Below are 24,607 nucleotides of genomic sequence, written 5' to 3' on the forward strand. Positions count from 1 at the left end.
AGATGGAGCATATCTGATTATAATTGATGATCATATGTATAAAGCGAATCGTGACATCACTGACTTATTTACTAAAGAATTACATCATCGAAACATTAATGTGATTTTCATAACACAAAATGTGTTTTATCAAAGTAAAATAAATCCGGACATAAGCTTGAATTGTTCATATTTGGCGTTGTTTAATAATCCACGTGACAAATCATAAATCAAACATATAAGTTATCATACCCGAACATCCATTATTTTTGCAGGAATGTTACAAGGATGCAACGAAAAACTAGGGATGGCCAGAACCGGTTCCTGGTGGAACTGGTTTCCGGGTCTGAACGGATCCGGTTCCGGAACCGGTTTTTCGGATCCAGGTCTAGAACAGGTTCTTCGGATCCAGGTCTGGAACCGGTTCTGAAAACCAGATCTCCAAGAACCGGTTCCGCCGGAACCGGAACTTTGTGGCCATCCCTACGGAAAACAAACATGGCAACTTTAGTGATTGTAAGAGTGGAACGCTTCACGATGGAGCAGCATGTTGTCATAGTGAAAGCTTATACAAGTGTGATGAATGTTATGCAGAAACTGTTTGCAAACTCTGTAGAATGTTTTGTCAACATAATGCACCTAATAAGTCGAGTGTGATGAGATTGTTTAATTTGAGAAAACCGGTTTGGTTGTCCTCGTGTTAGTCGTTCTGCGAAAAATATCGCCATCTTGAGTGATAATGTTGCTGTAAATCCGGTCCAGGAAACAAATGACGATCATGTGCTATTCGGCGCTCTGTGAGTACTAATGAGTACTAACCACGAAGGCAATAGATGAAAATCGTGAAACGTTCAGTGCTGCCAGCTTACTAGAACAGAAATGGCGCTCATTTCAAAAAGTTGTTTTTTTATTTTTTATGAGACACCTTTTACTTAATATGTTTGGGCTATATCACTACAGTCAAAAAGTGTTAATGATATAGTGAGTGCTTTAGAAATAATTTCCCAAGCGAGAAAATTAATTGTTTTGCGTAGTGATAAAAGAAGTAAATTTACTAATAAAACAGTGCAAAAGTATTTCAAGAAAAAACATGTACAACATACAACGACAAAGAATTCAGATATTGAAACCAGTATCGCAGAAAGACTTAATTGGACTGAAATATCGCATGTGGAAATAGTTTGCAAAATATCAAATCTACCGCTATGTCAATGTATTGTAATTACTTGTAACAGTATATAATAAAAGTTGGTCTACTTGAGGTGCGGCACAACCAATACAACAAGAAGGTTCAATGTTCACAGTAAGACATGGATATATTCGTTTGTGATACTGTACATGTTAGTAAAACATAACGTGTCTTTGACAAGGGTAACACTGAAAACTGAACGTGGGAAATTTTTAAAGTAAAAGCCATTGTACCGAGGAAACCACTTTATCGACCAAAAGATTTAAATCAACAACCTACGATGGTGTTTTATATTGGGAGGAATTACAGTCACTGTCTCTATCGTCAGTTCTTAATCGATAAAACCGTGCGTACAATAAAGAAAGATTGCAGTAAGAAGTATCTTGTTCAACAAAAATGTCCTTCCTTCTTTAAGTTGTGGATACCAGCACCTTCGATAAAGAAGAAGAATGGAGCCTGATCAAAATTTTTACCTCACTCTTCCCAATAATAAACACCGTGTGCGTGGGTTTTCTCGGGGTTCTCCCGTTTCCTCCCACTTTCTTCATTCCACCATTTCATTCATTACTCATTATCACCGTCTCCTTTAGCCTAACCGGCATAACCGTGGGACGTAAAACTCAAAATTTCATTTCATTTCATTTCTTCCCAATAATAGTTCTATGGACTGGTTTTCCAGAAAATACATTTACCTCATAAGTAACTAACTAACTAACTCACTCACTCACTCACTCACTTTATGGCTTGTTGAACCCGGAGGTTCAATGCCGCGTTCACAAGAGCTCTCCATTGTCTTCTGTCGTTAGCCAACTGGATTCAGTTCTATGTAGGCTATTCCTATTTCTGCGACATCCATCTTAATATTGTCCTCCCATCCGTGCCTAGGTCTTCCTAATGGACGTTTTCCAATCTGATTTCCAGTCAAAACTTTGAAAGCGTTCCTACTTTCTTCCATTGTCGCTACATGACCCGCCCACCGAGCTTCCTAGACTTGATGACCCTAACAATGATGACTTGACGACATTGACCTCATACATTACAAAATTACAATAACACATAGAGTTTCGTCAGATATCCGAGGTCACATTAGTGGAAATTTGTTACTCACATTCAATGTTGAACATTAACAGTGAAAATAATAAAATTATATTATAAGCCAGCAGGAAATGCGGAGCCAAGAAACCCGTGATGATTGCGATACGTTATACAATGATTTACTTGAGTTTTCTAATATAATTAATTCATTCCATAAAGCAAAAATATACATTTCTTACGATTCAACTATCAATGTGTGTTTAATTTTATTAAATCAATATGTCTGTACAATCCTCACCAAGTGCTTAATCTAATGTAGGGGTTTGAGAAGAAAAGTCACTTTAAAGATGTAGAAAAAGGACAATATACACCAGATGTGGTCTTAGTTTACCTTCAAAAATGTGTGATCATTCAATCTGTCGTCGTTGATGACAAAGGTTCCATTAGTACGTATTTTAAACACAGATCCTGTGAATAATACATTTGGAATCCATACTGTTCAAATATTTAATCCTGTACATTATATCGTAGTAGAAAAATGCATTTCAAACAAATACAAATCGATATAAGGAACAGCGCAGGTCATCGTATGCCATTAACATTTGAAACAGTGTGAACTTCACCGTCGTTGTCGTCATAACTCATACTTATTTAGAATACTATCAGAAATAAGTACTGTCTGGAATAAGAACTGTCTACGTAGGAAATCCATATTAAACAAGTCATGGAATTGGTAGTTTTCTTGGTGGATCATTTCATTCAGTGTTATCATTGGTGAAACAAAAAGCTAAACTGTGGGAAAAGAACTATTTAAGTCTGGTGAAAATGTGATCCGTGATTTAGTGGTATCAAATGAACCGCTTGAAGAATTGTTTCATCAACGTATGCAAGAAGCAGAATTAAATTTATAAGAAAAAGTTAAGAAGTAATTTGAAACCCATGTTGGGAAGTGGATATAATAAGAGGACACTTCTTAATAATGGATCTCAGTTTGAGTTTGACCTTCCAAGGATTAACATCAGTTCCAATTCTGTTAAGAGACGTAAATTAAAAAAGATTATCATCATCACAAGATATGTTTAAGAAGTGGTTTTCTTACATGAGCAATTTTGTGCATGTGCGAAAAGTGAAATGGACATTTTTTCAATGTTACCAATACAAACAAATGTTTTGGACAATCGTAGCCTATTACTGGCTACAAACCAATTAGTTCAATAGTTGAAAATTCACCACTAGAATTTGTAATGAATGGAAACAGTGATGGGTATATTGATTTACCATACACATTACTCCACATTCAAGCAGGGGGCGCGGTGGCTCAGTGGTAGAGCGTTCACCTCCGGTGCTTGGGGTCCATGGTTCGATCCCAGCTCGCTCCTTCTGGACTTTGTGGTGGACAAACACAGTGCTTGTCGGTTTTCTCGGGTTCTCCCGTTTCCTCCCACTTCCTTCATTCCACCATTTCATTCATTTCACATAATCACCGTCTCCTTTAGCCTAACTGGCATAATCGTGGGACGTAAAGCAAAAATTTCATTTCATTTTTCCACATTCAAGCACAAATTGTGAAATCAGATGGCTCCTCATGCACTGCAACAGATAAAACAGTAGCACCTGTAAATGATTTTCCAAATGCTATGTTTAGCGAACTGCAAATCTTTCTGAACACCAAACTTATTTCATTCGCATCACAATTATTCGTATCGCCCGTACCTTGAAAAACTATTAAATTATAGTGATGCAGCTACAAATACCAATCTGCAACTTGCAATGCTGTTTCAAAGTGCTAATGGTCATATGAACGCAACAACTACTGAGAACAAAGGATTTCAAGAACTATAAGAACAAGACATAATGTGAAATTCGGTATTATCGGATACTTGCACTGGGATATTTTTGATTCATGGAGTGGAATTGCGTGTGAAACTCAATCCTGTAAAACCCAGTTTTGTATGTGAGAGTGAAAATGGTGTAAGTGCATAAATAAATATCTTAGACACAAAATTACAAGTGAAAAAAAGTGCAAAAGTGTAAAGTTGGCTCACAGTAAGATTCTACAAACTATATCTGTAAAATATCCACTATCAGTTCAAATAAAATCATTTAACTTCCTTTCTATCTTAAAACCACTAATGGGTTGAATTAATGCTGCAGCCATCAGCCATGTCAGCTATTACACTATACATTGTTAAAAAAAAAGGTATAAAATTGTTTTAAGCAAATTGATAAACACTATGGTTTATAAAGCAATATGGCGCAGACATGTTGTCCGAAAATCCCAATGTTAAATTAATTGTTATACACTGTAAAACATTGTAAAAAGTAAGATTATGGTTGTCAGAATTGTCCAGTCATTTAAAATTTGTTTCACACTAAAAAGAGCTATAAAAACATTTGTACAAAATTAAAATTGTATTAATCCGGAGCTCGAGATGGACCGTCCAATATCGGCGCCATTTAATCTCGAACTCCCATTTAACTTTTACAATCAGTTCAGTTTTCTCCGTTACGTAGTGTTGCCACAGTCCTAGCTCTGGAGTGGTCTGAAAAATAGTACCAAATTGAAACAAAAAGGGCTGAATCCATTATTTTATACCAGTGTAGTACACAGGCCCGTAGCCAGCCCAAAAATTTAGGGGGGCCCGACCCAATCATATTATACTTCATCACCATATTATAGTTCATTTGCAAGCCTAATGTGAAACTTTTAGGGGGCCAGCCAAAGTTTAGGATACGGGCCTGGTAGTACATAGCTCTATAACATGAAACTAAAAGAGGTAAAGTTCTAGAACACACACACCCGTCTTCCAAGAGTCCAAATCAAGAAAGTGCTCTTTTTAAAATTTACTTTTTAGAAACATCCAAGTAGGAGAACCCCGAACAACTATGGAAGTAGATGAAACTTTTCTCGCACGTAGAAAGTATAACAGAGGCCGCAAATTAAAAGGGAAAACAGTTATCATCTTCGGTGTGTATTGTAAAGAAACCAAACGCCTCTGTTTCAAAGTGACCAATAAACCTCGGTATTATGGCCATATATGAAAACTATATATAAAACGAGGAACAAATAAATCATTTCCGAGTTCATGTGTAAACAGTACGCTATAATAAAATATTAAAATATAAATTACTGCACCTTATTCTCGTTTATTTCATGACCGAAGGAGGAGGGTAGACTGTAAGAAGAATATAAGGTAAGTAAACTGACATTTGTAAAAAAAAAAAAAAAAAAAAAAAAAAATGTACATCTGGTCCAGGATTCTAGAACTTTCTCTGAAAACGTGACAAATATTTGTTAAATGGTGCTGAATTGGATAGAATTGTACCAGCTTTCTCACGAAAGGGACTGAAAATGCCAGTGTGGTACCAACGGGCCGATGAATGACAAAAAGGGCTGAATTTGGTACAATTGTACCAAGTGTGGCAACACTGCCCTTACGGTAGTTATAAAGGAAGTCCCAGCCTTAGAGCCTTGTTGGACTGCTTCACTAAATTTGTTTTAAATAAAATTGTTTGAAGTAAGTATATGTACTAAGGTGGCACGTGCCAAAATGGCCGAATTTGCCTGTTTTAAATATAATTGTTTATCACGCTGTTAATGTAATAAGGAAGGATAAGCGGCGCATGAATATTTTAAAATTGAAATACAGTGTATTAAGATTGTAATAAGCAGTAAAATTGTCAAAAGTAATAAATTGTAAATAGTAAAAATTGAATAAAAATTGAGAGCAAATGCTCCCCAATACTTAGGTTTACAGCACCATCTCTTATCCCATTTACAATCAAAAACTATTGATACTGTAATTTGTTAATTCTTTCCTTCTTCACTATTATCAATGTTTTTAAAATAGTTGCCTCCGACTTAAATGTAGTCTTAATAGGCCCCAAATGTTAAGTTTGTTAGGTGATCTCTATTAATTTGTTAATTGGAATATTAAACAAAACTCATTATTGTAAGATTTATAAGAAACGAAGCAGCAAGTGAAACCATCACCAGTAATTAATTTGAATTTTTATACTTGAACATTAATTTCTTCACAATGTATTTGGATGGAAAAGCTGAACCATCAGTCACTACAACCCAACTTTCGAGATCTCTATATTTCATCGTACCTCACCTTGTTCCTGGGATCTAGAATACATTTTACCAATGCTGGAAATACAATTGCAAAGAACGACCACAAGGATGGATATACGCTCTAACTTAAGCCTGATTTTCCTGCTGATCATATCATTTTCGGAATTTACAAAGACATGGAATTATCCGGTTGGGTATTTATTATTTGTCATTTTTATTCATAATTTCAACACATTGCTACCACCCAGTGCCTCAAATGTAACCTGTTTGTTTAGAAATTCCATTTCTCTTCCATTGACAATGTTAGACTAATATATAATCTACAAAATTAGACACTCACTGGATTACAATTTATATTAATAACGAAGGCCATGGCGAATATTTTGATAGTGTTGGTATTCCTCCTTACGTACCACATTACATTCTTAAAAAATCATTTCATTCATTAAAAAATAATAGTATACAAATGCAAATTTAAGTTCAACAGTATATTCACATTATGCTTATTTTTATCTCTGTTCCAAAGTTCAAGGGAAAACATTCTGGGAGTCTCAATTTATATTCACTACAGTGCTGCAAGTTAACAACCACAGATTACTTGAGTTTACATTACAGGCAATTTCATGACACTTTTTATTTTCTTTCTTTCAGCAACAGAACACATAAATGTATATACCCTTTCTAAACAAGTCGTTCTAGGTCTTTGCAGAACTCGCAATATCAGATCTTAGAAACCAGTGCAATGCTACACAACCTAGATACAAAATACCATCACTACAAGAATGCAGAAAATAAATCTCAGGTTTACAAATGGGTCGATATTAGTCAACACCACTACATGTAACAATATTTCAAATAAAATATTTTGTTTGGAAATACAAAAATCTTGAATATTGTTTCACTTACTATTTGAACTTTTAATTTCAGGTCCGGGTTGTTGACAAGAACACCACCTTGCGATACCAAGCATCAACTATAAAGTCGAAATTAAACAATAAGAGTAATAAAAACTTCTGATGACATACGTCAACTATGAAAATTATAAGCATTATATATAAAACTTCTTAAAGTATTATGTAATACGAAATGAAAATGAAATCATACAGTTTAACGTCCCATGATTATACCTTTTAGTCTAAGGAAGACGATAATTAAGACAAGAGAATGACGAGGGAAGAATTGGGGGAATGAGAATGTGGGAGGAGGTGGAAATACCATGAGAACACCCATAAACACGACGTTGTTCACCACAAACTTACTCGGCGGGGAATCGAACCAAAGGACCCGCACACCAGAGGTAAGCGGTCTAACACGGAACGACCGTACCCTGAAAATACTATGCATCACCAAAATTATGTTGTAAATAATATTGTTTAGAAGTTAATCCTTTTGAACAAAACAATAACTTCTGATAGGATACATCAACTATGAAGATTATACGCTTTTAAATTTAAAAAAAATGGTTAATAATATGAATCACCGAAATAATTTTGTAAATAATATTGTTTAAAAAATGTATTTTTGTGTTTCATTTCTTTAAATGTTTTGTCCTAAATTATTACTCAAAATATGTTAGTTTGAAAACTTTTATACAAAAACTGTTAGAAAATTTTTATGCTGTAACATTTTGTTCGAATAGTTAACAAAAATTAGTTTGACAAAATTCAGACGAAAAATTTAGAAACTTTCACAGAAAATGGATTTTTAGTTTGAAAATTTTTACACAGAAAGTAGTTCGCAAATTTTCACAAATTTTTGCATGGATTCCTTTAATTTCGTTTAATTTTGTTTAAAAATTTACACAAGAGAAATTCTGATAAAACTTTTCAACAAAAGTAATTTTAAAAATTTGAAAATATTAGCAAACAAGGTTGTTTTGAAAGCTTAAGGCAAAAACTTAGGCAAGAGATGTTTGTTTAAAAGTTTTACACATTTTTTACATGATAGAAATGATTTGAAAATGTTTGCTATAAAAGTGTGACAAAAGAATTGTTTTAAAGAATCAGAGCTGTTTATAAAAATGAAAATTAAGTGAAATACTTGTTTAAATGAAATGAATTTGAAAACTGACACTAAATATTTTGCTTGAAAAAAATTACACAAAAGGTAGTGGAAAAATTTTACATAAAAGAAATAGTTAAAATTTAACACAAAGAATTTAGTTTGAAAACTCTGTTTGCTGAAAAAATTACAAGTTTAACAAACGAACCACTTTTAGGGAATCAGAATGGTTTAGAATACAAGAATTTTGGCAACACTGTACTAAGCATTTAAGTATTTATTTAGCTGAAATAAGCACTTACTTGGTACAATTTGAGGTGAGCTAAAATCGTTTATTGTTAATAAAAAGTACTCAAACAATTAACAATTTCAAGTCATTGCTGATAATCCATTAGTGTGTAATTCAGTGAGTGTGATTAAATGAAGCAATGAAACTTCTAAATTCAATCATTATTAAAGTTCTCGATACTGCAAATAATTCTTTCAGTTAACAAAATTCAACATAGACCTTTAAGTTATGAGATGAAATATGTATTGTGACCCTTTCTACAATTACACCTAGGGATTTATATATTCACATTTTGCTATTATCCAAAACAAACTAGCTAGAATTCAATTTTCTACGTGTTACTATATGCTTTTAACTGCCTGCTAAAGATGTAATGTGATAGACATACAGGGTGTAAACAAAACATTCTATTGGGTACGAGGTACTAAAGCATAGGACAACATATCATATGAAGGGGAGGAGGGGTATGTGATAAAAAGTACCGAATGACACAATGATGTCACGTGGTAAGTGTGAAATATAATGCTTATATACATAAAGCAAATTCAGTTAATTATTACCAAGCTGGTTCCGTGAGAAGACTACTAGTGCTTTACAGAGGACTAAGGTAACCTTCAAAAAGAGTAAATGGCTCATTCATAGACTCTGATACCTATAGGATTGTAAGAGACCTTGTTTTGGATGAGTGCCTACCCCTACCTTGAAATTTGGTAGGAGGTACATTGGACCTACATTACTGATCAAAGGAAACCACAGGGATACGTGTCTGGCCCTATGTTCTCATAAAATTGAGTAATGTATTGATCCATAGAGGCTGATAGCTATAGAACGATAAGCACTCATCTTAGAACATGAAAGGTGCAAGATTGACCCAATCCATCTATCAAATGCAATCGTTCAGTTTAACGTCCCACGATTATACCGTGTAGGCTAAGGAAACGGCGATAATGAAAAATTAAGGAAAAGGTAGAATGAAGAAAGGGGGAAGAAACGGAAGAACCTCGAGAAAACCCACGCACATGTTGTTTGTCCACCACAAACCTCACTTGGCGTAAACTATAGTACTCGCGCCGAGTCGTGAAGTTTGGGCTCTAAACCAATCATAGAAATATTTTGCTTGAGGTCCAACACATCGGAAAACTTCGGTACAACTCGTGGAGCCGCTTCCCGAGCGCATACTAGGGGAAACGTTGAACAGCTGAAATTCACCAACAATGTTGCTAAACTTTGAAAACATAGTAAACGAGTATATAAAAAAGGCATTTAAAAATTGTCAATAATAACACTACACAACAATAACTTATAACAAAATACTTTGAATAGTGTAATAATTACCTGTACCTTGGGCAGAAAGTGCTCATACATATGCACTATACTTCATAGAATGTTAATTTAATAATAACAGAAGAAGAATGTTTTTAAGATATGTAAGATATTATTATGGGATAGTTGTTGCTATGTACATGTTTATGGATACCGAGTCAGCAAGTTTGTGTGCTTGACAGTGTTAAGGAAAATATATTATAAAGTATATCAACTAATAAACCATTTTTAGCACTGTTTATCGACATTTATCATTATTATATAAATGGTGAGAACGATAGTATATAATTCTTAAAGACTACTACCACTCGAGATTTGTATATCACATTTCGATGAACCAGGTTGACGACTACCCTCGGTAAGTCGTTATAAAAATTTTGGTGCCGAAACCCGGGATTAACTAAAAATTTTGGTTTACCTCACCCGGGAACATACCGCAAATTCACATCCCGAAGCAGAGTAAGGTTGAATTTTCTTTTTGTCATATAGTTAATGAATACAAATTTGACCATATTACGAAGTGGTAGAACAATTATAAGAAAAATGGACAATGAAACAATGGAAAAGGAATCCCATAATAGTGACAATGGTGAACATAATGTAGCACCAGAAATGACATCATCAGAAGATCGAATCTTGCTAGTATTACAGCAGCAATTGATGCAGATGTCTACTGAGTTAAAGCAGACGATGAAGCATAACTCTGAAGAATTAAGTAGACGAATAAAACAGAAGTCTGATGAATCTAACAAACAATACGAGGAATTAAGCAAACGAATGGAACAGAAGTCGGATGAAACAAAACAATTAATTATCCAGACGATGAGCGATATCACCTCGCAGTTCGAGGAAAAATTAAAAGGAATATCGGAGCAATGCCAGAGTAATCACAACCACCTGAGCCAAGAAATCAGTAATATAAAAAAGGATTTAGAAGTAACCGAATCTTCTGTTCAACAACAAAAGATCCAAGTCATCAGTAATGCTAACAACATACGTACAATCCGCGGCAGAAAACCTGCAACATGAGGATGTAAGTTCATTGTGAAACTACGCCTAACAGCACAGGGAATGAACATAACATCTAAGTGGAACAAATCACTCCAGGATAAACTTCGGCCTCCTCCCGTGCACACTTATTTTGGAGTAAAGGACTTCGTCATTTCACAATAAACTTATATGCTCATGTTGCAGGTTTTTTGCCGCGTATTGTACAAACACGCAATTGTTAGCTACGTTACAGGAAGAAATTAGAATGCTACAGGTTAAGGACCACACATACTACAATAACCCGTGTGATGGTCGCTTGGAGTTTCCACACTCACCAGAGATGAACCCACCTTCGCCAGTATCTGATGAGGATATCATTTTAGAAGAAAGTCATCCGAAGAGTACAGATGGACGAAACATAGATGGTGTAATGACACATCACGTCATGAATAGGAACTGTCACCCAATGGGTACATGGAATGATAAAAGGAAGGTAAAATTAAGTGTTAAGATGAGTGAAATACGAGCCATGAGTAAATTCAGTGGTAAGTGTAACGAGAATGCTACTTCTTTCTTAGAGAAATTCCAGGATGAGTGTAATATAATGTGTATAGATAGATCACAATATATGAAACTAATCCCTCATGTATTACTCCCACCTTGTTCACTATGGTTTAAAGCAGTACGTGATCACATCAGTACATATGATGAATTCAAAGCGGCATTGATCGCGAATTATGAAAATGACTTTTTGCTGGCAAATAGAGATGCCACCATTAGAAATCAACACTTCAATCCTCAATTGCATAAATCTGTTGTAGAGTTTGTTGTAAATACATACAACGAATTAAAGGTCGTTAATCCATTGCAATCGGAATCGAGAATAATAGCATCAATTCGAAATTTGCTTCCATTTAAGTTACAACAGATCTTATTTTCCACACAGTGTATGAGTTTCAACCATTTATTAATGCTTGTCCAATGCTATGAAACTCAATACCATGCTATGAATCAACAAGCAGGAATGGGTAAAAATAAGAATAATTCAGACCATTTTGTGCCCGTTCGTAATTTGAATATACGAAGTGTGAACAATACGGAACATAACCTAAGCCGAGTAAATTCTAGCAGTCAAAACGAGCAAAATAGACAAAGTTATGTAGGGAATCCGCCTAACCTAATTAATCGTAGCAATCCATATGTTAGACCATATAATCAAAATAGGTTTAAAAATAGACGGAATGTATGGCGAAATTCCAGGAATACAACGAACTACGTGGATAGACGTAATGGAAGGACAAGAGATGTCACTTCGCATCAGGATCCAGGTATTGAAGTAATGTCTGTACAGAACAATAATACGGGACATAATCATGATTGTGCTGTGCAATGTACTTTATTAGAACCATACACCAGTATAAATTTAAACTAATTGCGGCTGATGTGGTAGGGGTTAAACCCATATCAGCTGTAGATTCTCATGAACATTTACCTAGAAATTTAAGCGATAATTCTTACGAACATTTATCTTCCAATTTATATGTTCATGTTAATGATGAAAATGATCTTTCACACGACGTCTCTGTAAGTAATTATTCGGAAATAGCAATTAATAGATGTCAGTACCAATTTATACCTGTTGTAAATCGTTGTTGGTTTGAAGATGATACTGTCAATGATGGTTTTAATATTGAAGGAAATTTTGTATTTTTAAAATCCTATAGTACAGCTAAAATACCTATTAAAGTCAATGGGTTAAGTACTGAAGCTTTACTTGATACAGGAGCAAATGCCTCTCTATTATCGTATTCATTGTGGAAAGCAATTACTAGTAATTATTCGAATCCTAAACTACAAAAGGCTGAGAACCTTATCATAGTTGATTTTACCGGTAAACATAAAAAGAGAGTAGCTGGAATTACTCGTGTGACAATAACTATTCAAGATTTTGAAATATCAATCTCTATTCTGGTAATAAAGGAACTTAACGAGAAATTAATTATGGGTTTAGATTTATTATCACAACTACGTGTCATGCTTGATTTTAAAAACCAAACGTTGACTATACCGGGTATACCTCGTTCAGAAACTGCTTCCAAAATTAGATAATCTTGCTTGTCAATATAATGATATTTCTCCTACAGTGAATAATGTTTCTATTAGTGCAGAAAGTGGTAAATTAAATGATCCACGAATGGAAGACACACAAAAGTTGGTGGATGTAAAGGACGATGTATTGTTTTCTGAGCGTGTTAAATCACTCGAAAGCAGCCTTGATTTTGCTGATAATACAGTAAAAACTGACTTTAAGGATATCTTATATAAGCATAGAAATGTCTTTTCAGAACGTCCTGGGCGTTGCAAGGATTTTGTTTACTCTTTTAAAGTTAAAACAGACAAACCCATAGTAACCAAGCCCTATATAATTCCATATAGATACAGGGAGAATGTACGTCAGCAAATTACAGATATGTTAAGAGATGGGATCATTAGGCCTTCCCGAAGCGTCCACCTTAATCCATTACATGTTGTTCCAAAGAAAAATGGTTCTCTACGTGTGGTATTAGATTTGAGACGCACGAATTGCCACATTGATCTGGAACAAGTGAGGTATCCTCCAGTGGAAGAAATACTAGCTTCTTTACAAGGGAACAGTGTATTCGGAAATTTAGATCTAGTGATGGCGTATAATCAGGTCGAATTACATGAAGATTCGAAACCGTACACAGCATTTAGTTTTGAAGGTCATTTATACGAATACAATCGTGTAGTCTTTGGGCTTATCAATGGTAGTGCGGCGTTAGCATCCTGCTTGAACAAAGTTCTAGGTCAAGACTTACGTAGCAACGTGATAACTTATGCTGATGACATCTTAATCATGGGGGAAAATCCACATGAATATTTGAAGTACTTAGATATAGTTTTAGACAGATTGGAAAGTTCGGGCCTTACTATCAATCTACAGAAATCCAAATTTCTGCAGAATTCTATAGAATTTCTTGGGTACCAAATTGATGCCTCTGGGTTACAATTCAGTCAATCTAAAGTACAAGCCATAGAAGATCTGCCTGCTCCAGTAAATGTGAAACAGACACGACAAATATTAGGGCTCTTCAATTGGTTTCGCAAAGCCATCCCGCGATTCGCTGAGATAGCCCAGCCTTTATTTATGATTATAAAGAAAGGAGTACCATGGCAATGGGGTCCGATTCAAGAACACAGTTTTAATAAATTGAAGGAGTGCGTAAAACGAAACATCCATTTGAATCACCCCAGATATGACGTTCCTTTTTATGTTCAGTGTGACGGTTCTCAACTTGGAATCTCTGCAGTACTCTGGCAACCTAACCCAACTATTCAGGAACCCGCTGTTATTCATTGCGCTAGCCGTACTTTAAAGAAAGCTGAAAAGGGATACACCACGACAGAAATCGAACTTTTGGCTGTACGTTTTGCAATACAAAAATTTGCTCCATATCTTAGCGGATGTCATTTTATAGTACTTACCGACCATAATTCATTGCGATACCTTAACAGCGTACAGGGATATAATAACAGATTACTTCGCTGGTCGTTAGATCTTCAAGCTTATGATTTCGAAGTACAACACATTAAAGGGGTAGATAATGGACCCGTAGATACCTTATCACGTCTGTCTCCTGGAGAAGAGCAACATATTTTGTCCATTAACGAATTTAAGATCTTACAGGATGAAATAGCTACCATTTCAATAGAAGACCTACGAGAACATCAAATGAAGTATCATGAATATAAACAAATCATGGAACATTTATCTTCTTGCGGTGAGGGATGTAATTGTCCCAAGCACTGGAATTCCAGATTTAAATTAAACAACGGAATTCTACTTATTAAAGATTTTAAATTCAAATCTAGGAACAAAATTTGCATTCCACCTACGTTATCAGCACGCATCTTAAAGGCCTACCATGACGATTTCGGACATTTTGGGTATGTAAAGGTATGTGCCTTGGTTAATAAATCCTTTTACTGGAAGGGAATGAGAGCTCAAATCAAAAATTATATCAATGACTGCATTGAATGCATGCGAATTAAACATAATTACCAGGCTATACAAAAACCAATGCTCTCAATAACGCCTGAGAGACCACATTCATTTCTGTCTATCGATTTATATGGACCTTTACCATGAGCAGCTACCGGAGAAACTTATTTGTTAACAACCATGGATATCTTTTCACGATATGTAGTAGCCTATCCCTTGCGTAGAGCAACTTCCGCTGCTATCGTAAATAAAATTTTGAATGTGTATATTCCACATTGTGGCCCTATCGAACATATATTATGCGATAACGGTTCACAATTCAAAAGTGATGTGTTCCTCAAAGCCATGAACAAGGCTAACATTAAAATTCATTTTGTAACTCCGTACCATCCTAGTAGTTCTGTGGTAGAAAATGTACATCGCAATTTTGGTACGTTGTTTCGACACTTTTGTAAAGATAAACATGCCGAATGGATTAAGCATGTCAACCAAATTACATACCTTTTAAATCATTCTATATCAGACACTCTAGGTGTGTCTCCTGCTAATGTGCATAATGGCTCTGATTTGGTTTTCCCTGTGGAACAACATTTTGATGTCAAACTAGAAGATTCGACAATTATAGATTCTTCCAATTTAGTGAATATGGTATAAATCCGAAGACATAACAAATTTTTGAAACGTAATTCACAAGTAGAGTCTTTGCAAGAAGGAAAATATCGGATCAAGGTCAATGACTTAGTTTTTGTTAAACAACATCCACAAAGTAATATGTTGTTAAAGAAGATTTATAAATTTTGTGACATTTTCTCAGGTCCTTATTTATGTTTTAAGGAAATAAATCCTAAGGTTTTTGAATTGTTAAACGCTAAAACAGGTACGTCAATTGGACTTCGTAATATAGATGAGTTAAAGGTTTGGAAACCTACTCAGTATACAAAGGAAAAATGGATGCATCTAGTGAAAGAGTTAGTTGCGCCTGATATTCTTGCTCAAATAAATAGGAATGAAGAATACTGAAAAAAATATATAATACACAAAAGGGTGTCTTTTATGTATGTAAAAAAAAATAGACTTATTTTCTTCCTTTTGGTTATACAAACGTAGGTTATGTTTAATTTTTGATTTTTGTTCAATTTAATTTTCCCTGATTATCATTAACTAACGATAAATTTTCACTGATTTTAATTCTTTCTTATTAACGTGAAGAATTATAATTTAATTTATGATCGAGTAAACACAAGAATTGTTTTCATTATATTAATTTGTGTTGAAACTTTAATGTTAAAATTAAGTATTGATGAATTGAAAGATTTGTTAAAAATGTATCTATATATATATATATGAAATGTAATGAAGATATATACGAGGTGTGATCAAAATATAAAGAACATATGTAATTTAAAAACATTATTGTAGACGGACCAGTGGTTCTTGAACATAAAAGCCAAACTCGCTTATGACTTTTATATTCAGTCCATTTGTCGGGCGACATTTTTATATAACAAAATACTTTGAATAGTGTAATAATTACCTGTACCTTGGGCAGAAAGTGCTCATACATATGCACTATACTTCATAGAATGTTAATTTAATAATAACAGAAGAAGAATGTTTTTAAGATATGTAAGATATTATTATGGGATAGTTGTTGCTATGTACATGTTTATGGATACCGAGTCAGCAAGTTTGTGTGCTTGACAGTGTTAAGGAAAATATATTATAAAGTATATCAACTAATAAACCATTTTTAGCACTGTTTATCGACATTTATCATTATTATATAAATGGTGAGAACGATAGTATATAATTCTTAAAGACTACTACCACTCGAGATTTGTATATCACATTTCGATGAACCAGGTTGACGACTACCCTCGGTAAGTCGTTATAAACTACTGTAACAACTATTCTAAAATGCTAACAATAGCACAAATAGTAACCGAAAATATAACGCAACAAAAAAAGAATTAACAAAAAGGAACTTGACGCCAATCCGACAACAATGTACTCTCGGGAGATGTTTTCCGTGTAGCGCGAGAGAAGACACTGACAAAATTTGATGGGTGGGGGTTGACGACTGGAACACACCCTCGCGTTCTATTGGGTGGTGAAATCGGTAGATCTAGGTCAAGCTTCACGACCCGGCGCGAGTACTATAGGATCTAACAAGGGATTTCACGCATCAGAGGTGAACGCTCTACCTCTGAGCTACCACGGCTCTTCCCACCTTTCAAAAGAAACTACAGGGGTATGTACTTGGTAATAGGTACCCATGAAAGAGAGTAAGATGCTCATCCGTAGGATACTAAACATAGAACCCTTAGAGGACAAATAACGTCAAAACCCTAGAAACTTTGATTTTTTGGCAGATTTTACCCATCAAAGGGAACAACTCACACCCATCCAAAGAACTACTGGTATACATAACTGGTCCTAAATAACTATGAAAGGGAGTAAAGTGCCGCTCTTTAGAACCATAAACACCAATAAATAAGCATAGGTCCTTAAGAACCTATCTTGGAGCAGAGGGGTACATGGTTGATCCACTCCACCCATCAAAAGGAAACACAGGAGTACGTAATTAATCTTCAATACCTAAGGGGAATGACATACTCCTCCATAGAACCGTAAGCACTCACATATAAGCATAGAATTATAACATCATACATAAGAATGTGACCATAAGTACCTAGCTTGAAGTACAAGTAATACTTGTTGGTCCACCCTCACTCATCAAAGGAAACTGCAGAAGCATGTAACCGTTCCTACATACCAATAAATAGAGTAAGATACCCTCCATAGGACTATAAACACCCATACCATAAGCAAAGAACCATAACACACATTTTAGAGCAAGAGAAAGTGAATGGTTGCCCCCACACCCATTAAAGTGGACCATAGAGGTACGTAACTAGTACTCAACAGCCATGAAAAAGATTGAGGTACCCTTCCATAGGACCATAAGCAACTATACATAGCATGAGGGGTACAAGATTGGCCCACATCACCCAACAAAGTGAACCACAATGGTACATATCTGGTCCTCAACAGCCATGGAAAAGGGTGAGATAACCTTTAATAGAACCATAAACACCCATTCATAGAAGACATAACTTTAAAAACAGCAAAATATTCAATTTCTTGCAATTCTTTACCCATCCAAGGGAACAAACTAGGACCTCCAAAGTTTCAGAGGTACATAACTAACCCTACGTACTCCTTCCAAATAAACAAAATCGATCCTATGACGTCATACCACGCGACCAGAACCAATAACCTGAGGACACATGAATGTGGTCGATGGTCTGGGTCAAGTGTCCAATTTTCCGCAATTTTAGCCAATCAGTCCAGAGTGGTCAGAAGAAAAGCTTATATTACTGCGTGTCTTATTCAGAGATATTTCCAAAGTGACCAGCAACAATTATCGCATCCAATGTCACAAACCTAAGGCCTTATTTTGTACTAGTCCTCGCAAGAATTGCAGAGAGTAGCAAAAACTTCCAAACATCAATTTTAACTGCTATGCCTATTATTGCTAAATAAAATGCAAATTTTGGGTTTCGTTGATGCAAACCATTATGGAATGGGGCTCCTAATCGTTTACCTTGTGATGTAAATTTTTAAACTTACATTAAAATACAATTGCTGATCAAAGCACCATTTTATTATAAAATAACAAAATAATAAATGTGACAGTTTCGGATATCTAACATATCCTTCTTCGGACACTATCGATTTTAATGTAAGTTATTGAATATAACGTAAATTTTTGTAGAATTGAGGTGGAAGGTCATCACGTGATTGTTTAAAGCTTCATATTTGACCAATAATATCAACTTATTTTTCTTATTATCGTTTGTTCGCTTATCTACTGCTGCATAGGTGAAAATTTTTATAGATCTACTTATTAGAAAGAGTTGGGAAATATGAGGAAATGTATCATACACGGAGGTGAAATCTATAGAACTTCGGAGGAAACAAGGAGGTGTCACGATGGCAATAGAGAATAAGATTGGGAAGGTAGTCAGCGAGAGATGTGAGGTCTTAGGAAGATGGAAGGAATACGTTGAGGACTTATATAAGAGTAGGGATAAACCATGTGGCTTAGATGTTGAAGTAGAAAATGAAGTAGACGAGGGTTTAGTATTCTTCGGAATGAGTTTGAATGGAGACAAGGAATCCGAAATTAGGAATGGAAAGGTAATCAGGATAGATAAAACACTAATCGTACTCGTTAAAAGCACGGAAGACAAGGGCAGGATAGAATTGTTCCGACTCTGCAATGAAATATATGAAACAAGAGAGTGGCCAAAAGACTTTTTGAAGACGATCATGATACCGATGCCTAAGAAATCGAACCTAAAGAGACTACTGATATCATATTTCGTACAGCAAAAATTTTGCTTCGAATTTTGAACAGAAGGTAGTATGGAAGAACAAATGAAAAAGTTGAGGAGGAACTATTCGGGTTCAAGAGAGATAAGGGCACAAGAGATGTAATTAGATTATTAAGGGTGACCGGTGAGAGGTTCATAGAAAAAAGGAAAGAGGTAGGCCTATGTGTGGTATTTATTGATCTAGAGAAGGCGTTTGACCTCGTGAATTGGGAATTGTTTGAAGTTCTGGAGAAGTTTGGGTTGGAATAGAAAGATCGAAGACCCATAAGAAATTTAGGCCGGTTATACACTACAAAATAAATCCTAGGAAATATCTTAGAATTTATCTTCGGAAAAATGTTGCGATACATCTCGTAGAAAATTTTATCCTTTAGTGCAATACACGGAAGAGCTTTCCTTTCTGACTGAATAACGTTTTTCAATATCATGAAATAGCTCTACTTAATAAAAGTACAAAATTGATGAATTCCTATGCTAACTACACTGCAAATCTTACTTATGTTAATACCAGGCGCTATATTGTTAAATTGGATACCTCTAAAACAGCATAAAAATTAGAACACCTCTAAAACAGCAGCCGGTTTACTTTTGGCGCACCACATTTTAGAAGATTTGTAGGTAAAATTCAATACTTTGCATGAAAAGACATTTATAAGGAACAAATTTCTATAAGCAATAGAATTAAATACAAAGTAATTCACCTGTATTTTATGTTTATGAGTGTAGGGTTATTAGTGTAAAATCATTACAAGTGTATTGGTACGAATAAAGTAAGTAAGTGCATATGAAAGATGACCGGTGATACTATTTTCCACCACCGGTGTATTTCTGGACAGTGTACAGAAGGTGTATTTTATGTTTACAAGTGGAGACTTACTAGCATGATACCATGACAAGTGCTGTTCAAACTCGCATCATCGCCAAAACCCACTTACTTTCATTACCTTCGCTGACGCGCCTGCTTCCTTCGAACGCACACCTCGCTAACTCTCGGGCACCCAGCTTCGCCCCCCCCCCCGACTCGGTTAAATAGCATTCGTGCTTTTCAGTGGTCACCTAGCATAGATTAGTTTGTATTTTTTGCACCATAGTTTTTATACTATACATCCGGACGCCGTATTTATACGCAAATCGTAAAAGAATTGTAGTTTTTCAACAATTGCTTTTCATGGTCCCATTAAATTTTATCTGTGCCATGTGAGATATTTTCATGTCACTCAGCGCAAATCATTTAAGAAGGAAATTAGTGAAAAAATATAATTTTTCAACAATTATTTCGAATGGTGCGCCAAAAGTAAACCTGCACGATCAGAAGATAAATTAGATAAACACTTAATCAGTTGTTAGTTTTCACTTTCTCTGACCTGATGTCGCTTAAAATCAAAATCTTACGAATTTTCTTTCCGAAATAGAGTCTGCTCCAAACAAGGGAAATCGCATGGGATCATTCAGAACACAAAATGACATGCGATCTGATGCCATTCACGTCGACATTTTGATTTTAGGACAAAGCGTAAGAGATATCCTAGGATCTATCCTACAGTGTATAGCGGGCCTTATATGAACCAACATGTAAGTGTGAGAATAGGGGAGGAAATGACAGAGGAGTGTGCAATTGGAAGTGGAGTTCGACAGGGATGCTGTCTCTCACCAACAATTTAGTATCTATCTAGAAGAGATAGTGAAAAAGAGTCTACATAATGAAGACGGCATTTCGATAGGAGGTAGAATGATTAGGTATACACGATTTGCAGATGATATGGGCGCTTGTTGCGGAATCTGAAGAGAAAATCAATACAATGTTAGAAAACTTATAAGGAAGGGCTGTGATTATATTGGATGAAAATAAATGTGAGAAAGACAAAAGTCATGGTGATTGGAACAAAGGGGTCAGTGTGAAATATAGAAGTAGAACAAATGTCTAGTTTTCGATACTTTGGTAGTATTATTAGTGATGATATGAAGTGTGAAGGTGAAAGTAAAGCAAGGATAGGAATGGCGAAAGAAACCTTTAGGAGGAAGAAAATACTATTTTGTGGAATCTTCAATAAAGAGTTAAGAAAAAAAGACTCATAAAATGCTTCATGCAGAATATTGTACTGTATGGGTCGGAAACACGAACATTACCAAAAGTTATGAAAAACGACTGGTTTGGAGAAGAATGGATAGGATTTGCTGGGTCGAGTGGAAAACGAACGAGAGGGTCTTAGAAATGATGGGGGAGGGGACAAGAACAATTTTGGACATTATTAAGAAGAGAAAGAGAAACTGGTTGCGACATTGGCTAAGAAGAAACTGTATCATGAAGGACGTGCTAGAGCGTATGGTGGCAGGAAAGAAATGGAGGGGACAAAGGAGCCTACAATTAATGGATTATATCAAAACAGAAAAATCATACGTGAAGACGAAGAGGTTAGCGGAAGACCGTGGAACATGGAAGCTTCTCAACTGCGGCAAGTGACCTTCCAATAATGACAGAATATCGATTATGGCAATGATGATGATGATGATATGACGTGAGAAGTTTCGTGTTAGTTCTCGGTCTATATAATGTCATGTAAAATATCTGAGAACTGTCATTTTCATGCTTATTATCTATGTTTAGAAATATTATGTTACAAATTCGTGTTGAAGATCAAAAGTTAACGATGTAAACTCATCGAAAGGTTTAATTTTTTTGCAGACAAGATAAGTTTGTTCTCGTTAACTAACGTGAGTGGAAATCGAAGAAATGATTCATCTGGTGAGTTGATTACGTAAATGCTGTGTCATTTTGTTTGAGTAGATCTTCTTACTTGTCTGAGCATGCGCGTCAAATTCACTACCACTACTTGCTTATATTCTTGTTCATTGTAAACAAAAGGGGCAACTTCGTCTTGTTTGGAACATTTCACATCCAGGATTGAAAGGTAGGTAAAGGTTCTACAAGCCTTATAATTGTGTTTCTTATCGTAGACTATGTATTAGTCTACAATACTTTTTTTTTTTTTTTTTTGGTATTAAGATGACACTTTTGTCTTATTGTTTTCTGTTCAATCTTTTCATTCTAGTGTTAACATATAAGGCTCGGAGAGAAATATTTTTATATTCGGTAATAGTTAAGAACAGCTACTTCTCATCTCCCGTGCACGAGGATACATCTTACTGTTGCACTACCTAAACACCCTAAGTACAAGGGCAAGAACTCAGTCTATTACCTACTTTTTAACATCCTAGATAGTCAATGAATAATTCCTGAAAGTATGGCGTTTCTCGTCCTTCCCTAAATGGGAAGTACGGCTCCTTAACTATAACCTTATATTCTTTACTTCAGTGGTTAGAGGCTAGACTATAGTAAATTGCATAATAGCCATGTGTTGCGAATATTTTTTCTCATGGATGTTTCCTTACAAGGCAGCACAGCTACTGTACCTTGATTTGATTTAGTTAAAAGTCAAGGTCACTGCTATGGACTTTGATACGGTACTTTCTACTTCTATAATCATCGTAAGATGAGTCATTTTATGCATCAGTCGTCAGCGAAAATGGATGTTCAGTTGCATAACTAGGTACTTTATTGTCAAAAGTTTTGGGGAGCTCCCTTGTGGCTAAGCGGCTAGCGCTCGCGCTTTGGCATGGGAGACCGGGTTCGGTTCCTGGTGGAAGCTCAAGTCATTTGGATTCCACGTCTCACATAGCTTCGCTGCTTAAGGGAATGCTAAACCATCGCCGGCTACGATCCCTTAGCGTCTTACCATATCCTCCTCGTAACATGAGATTTAGCGTACAGAGGATAGTTGACCTTTCGGCCGTTGTGGCGCCACTAACGTGGACTAAACAGAAGGACAGGTTGTCTATTGTCACATAAGTCTGAATGGATTTAGACAAGTGTAGTGTGGTCAGCGTTGCCAAACAAAAGTAGTCTAAATAAGGGGTGGGTTGACAAGTTTGAATTAGTATTAACGGGAAGGATTTTGATAAACACGATCTAGTGGTAGAAAATGAGCCAAGCATCAAATAAAAAAGTAATCATTTTAGACCGAAAGGAATACAAAAGTATGAACTAATACAAAGAGTTAATATAGATCTAAGAAAAAAATAGTTAAATCTTACTTTTAAAACATTAGATTTACGTAATCTAAACTTTTTTTTTCAAAAATTCTACTTCACGCTTGACTTAACTGTACTTATAATCTTTTTCAAGTTTAGATTTTTCTTTAGGCTGTCGAAAACAGCTATCATCAATTGGGCAGAACACATATTTCTGAGTCAGTCCATTTCAAATTCATATGTGAGAAAACTCTTTCCACAAATGAATTTGACGGTGGGATCCTTAGTAATAAGGAGACGACTTTAAATAAATTTGGCAACTCGGATCTTTTGTGAAATAGTATTTGCTATTTACTGCCCACACTCATGACGACATTAAAAATTGCGGGCTTTAAAATCGTTGTCTGAGGTAAATTTGTCATTGGGCAAAATACGGGACTTTTGCTGTCCCTTATCGAAGCTCCCCGGGACACGGGACAAAATCTTAAAATAAGGGACTGTTCCTTATAACCGGGACATTTGGGAACCCTGAGTGTGGTGTTTTACGTATTTTTTCTCCTTGCTAAAAAAAGGAAAGAAAGAAAGAAATCACGTGGCGTGTGTAGGCAGTATAGTTTCATAATACTTGCAGTATCTTTATGTGGTAAAATTAACAGCACAAAAATTGTTCTTTTATTGTTTTAACTATGGTGTATATTGTTGTGTATGATTTTGTCTGGGAGCAATGATATGGTTAGCAGAGCCATTGTATATACAATAAATCAAATTTTGAAAACTGGATTACTATCGCTGCCTTCCACTGCAAATTCTACTACTATTTCAAAGGAAAATATTCAATATAACTTTCCTGATTCTGAAGCATACATCCCCATACCAGATACAGTTACAGAATTGTTGACTGGTCTCCATACTGATCCTAGTAAGTGTTGTTTTTGCTTGTGTAATTAATTTGATTTATTTATGATTCTGAGTAGTAATGGGATCTATGCGTAGGTTGGTTCTTTTCTAAACCTTTAGCGTATGGGCAAGAGTGCAGATTTCTGTGTAACTTTGGGGAGCCCTATGGCAGATACGCTTTAGTAGAACAGGGAAACAAATTACCATGTACTGTAGAAATTGGAAAACCTACTTCAACTTAGCATTTTGCCCCCCTCCCATTAGGGGAGCCAATTTCAACTTCGGGGGGCCCAGCCTTCAAACATGATCTTATATCCCAAGATTGATGCCCTTGATAATGGAAGAGAAGAAAAACCCAGAGCCTTTATTTCAG

At 35.4% G+C, this 24,607-nt stretch overlaps 1 protein-coding gene across 1 annotated transcript in view; it reads left to right on the plus strand.

The window, feature by feature from the left end:
• Positions 1 to 22,044: 22,044 nt before the first annotated feature.
• LOC145694903 (cytochrome P450 6k1-like) overlaps positions 22,045 to 24,607 on the plus strand; it is a 41,227-nt gene continuing 38,664 nt past the window's right edge. Inside the window, exon 1 of the mRNA XM_081771647.1 lies at positions 22,045 to 22,217. The gene's annotated coding sequence lies outside the window, so the exon portion shown is untranslated. The remainder of the gene's footprint in view (positions 22,218 to 24,607) is intronic.

This window comes from Thermobia domestica, chromosome 9 (assembly GCF_964235325.1).
Source record: "Thermobia domestica chromosome 9, izTheDome1.hap1.1, whole genome shotgun sequence".
Taxonomy (NCBI): domain Eukaryota; kingdom Metazoa; phylum Arthropoda; class Insecta; order Zygentoma; family Lepismatidae; genus Thermobia; species Thermobia domestica.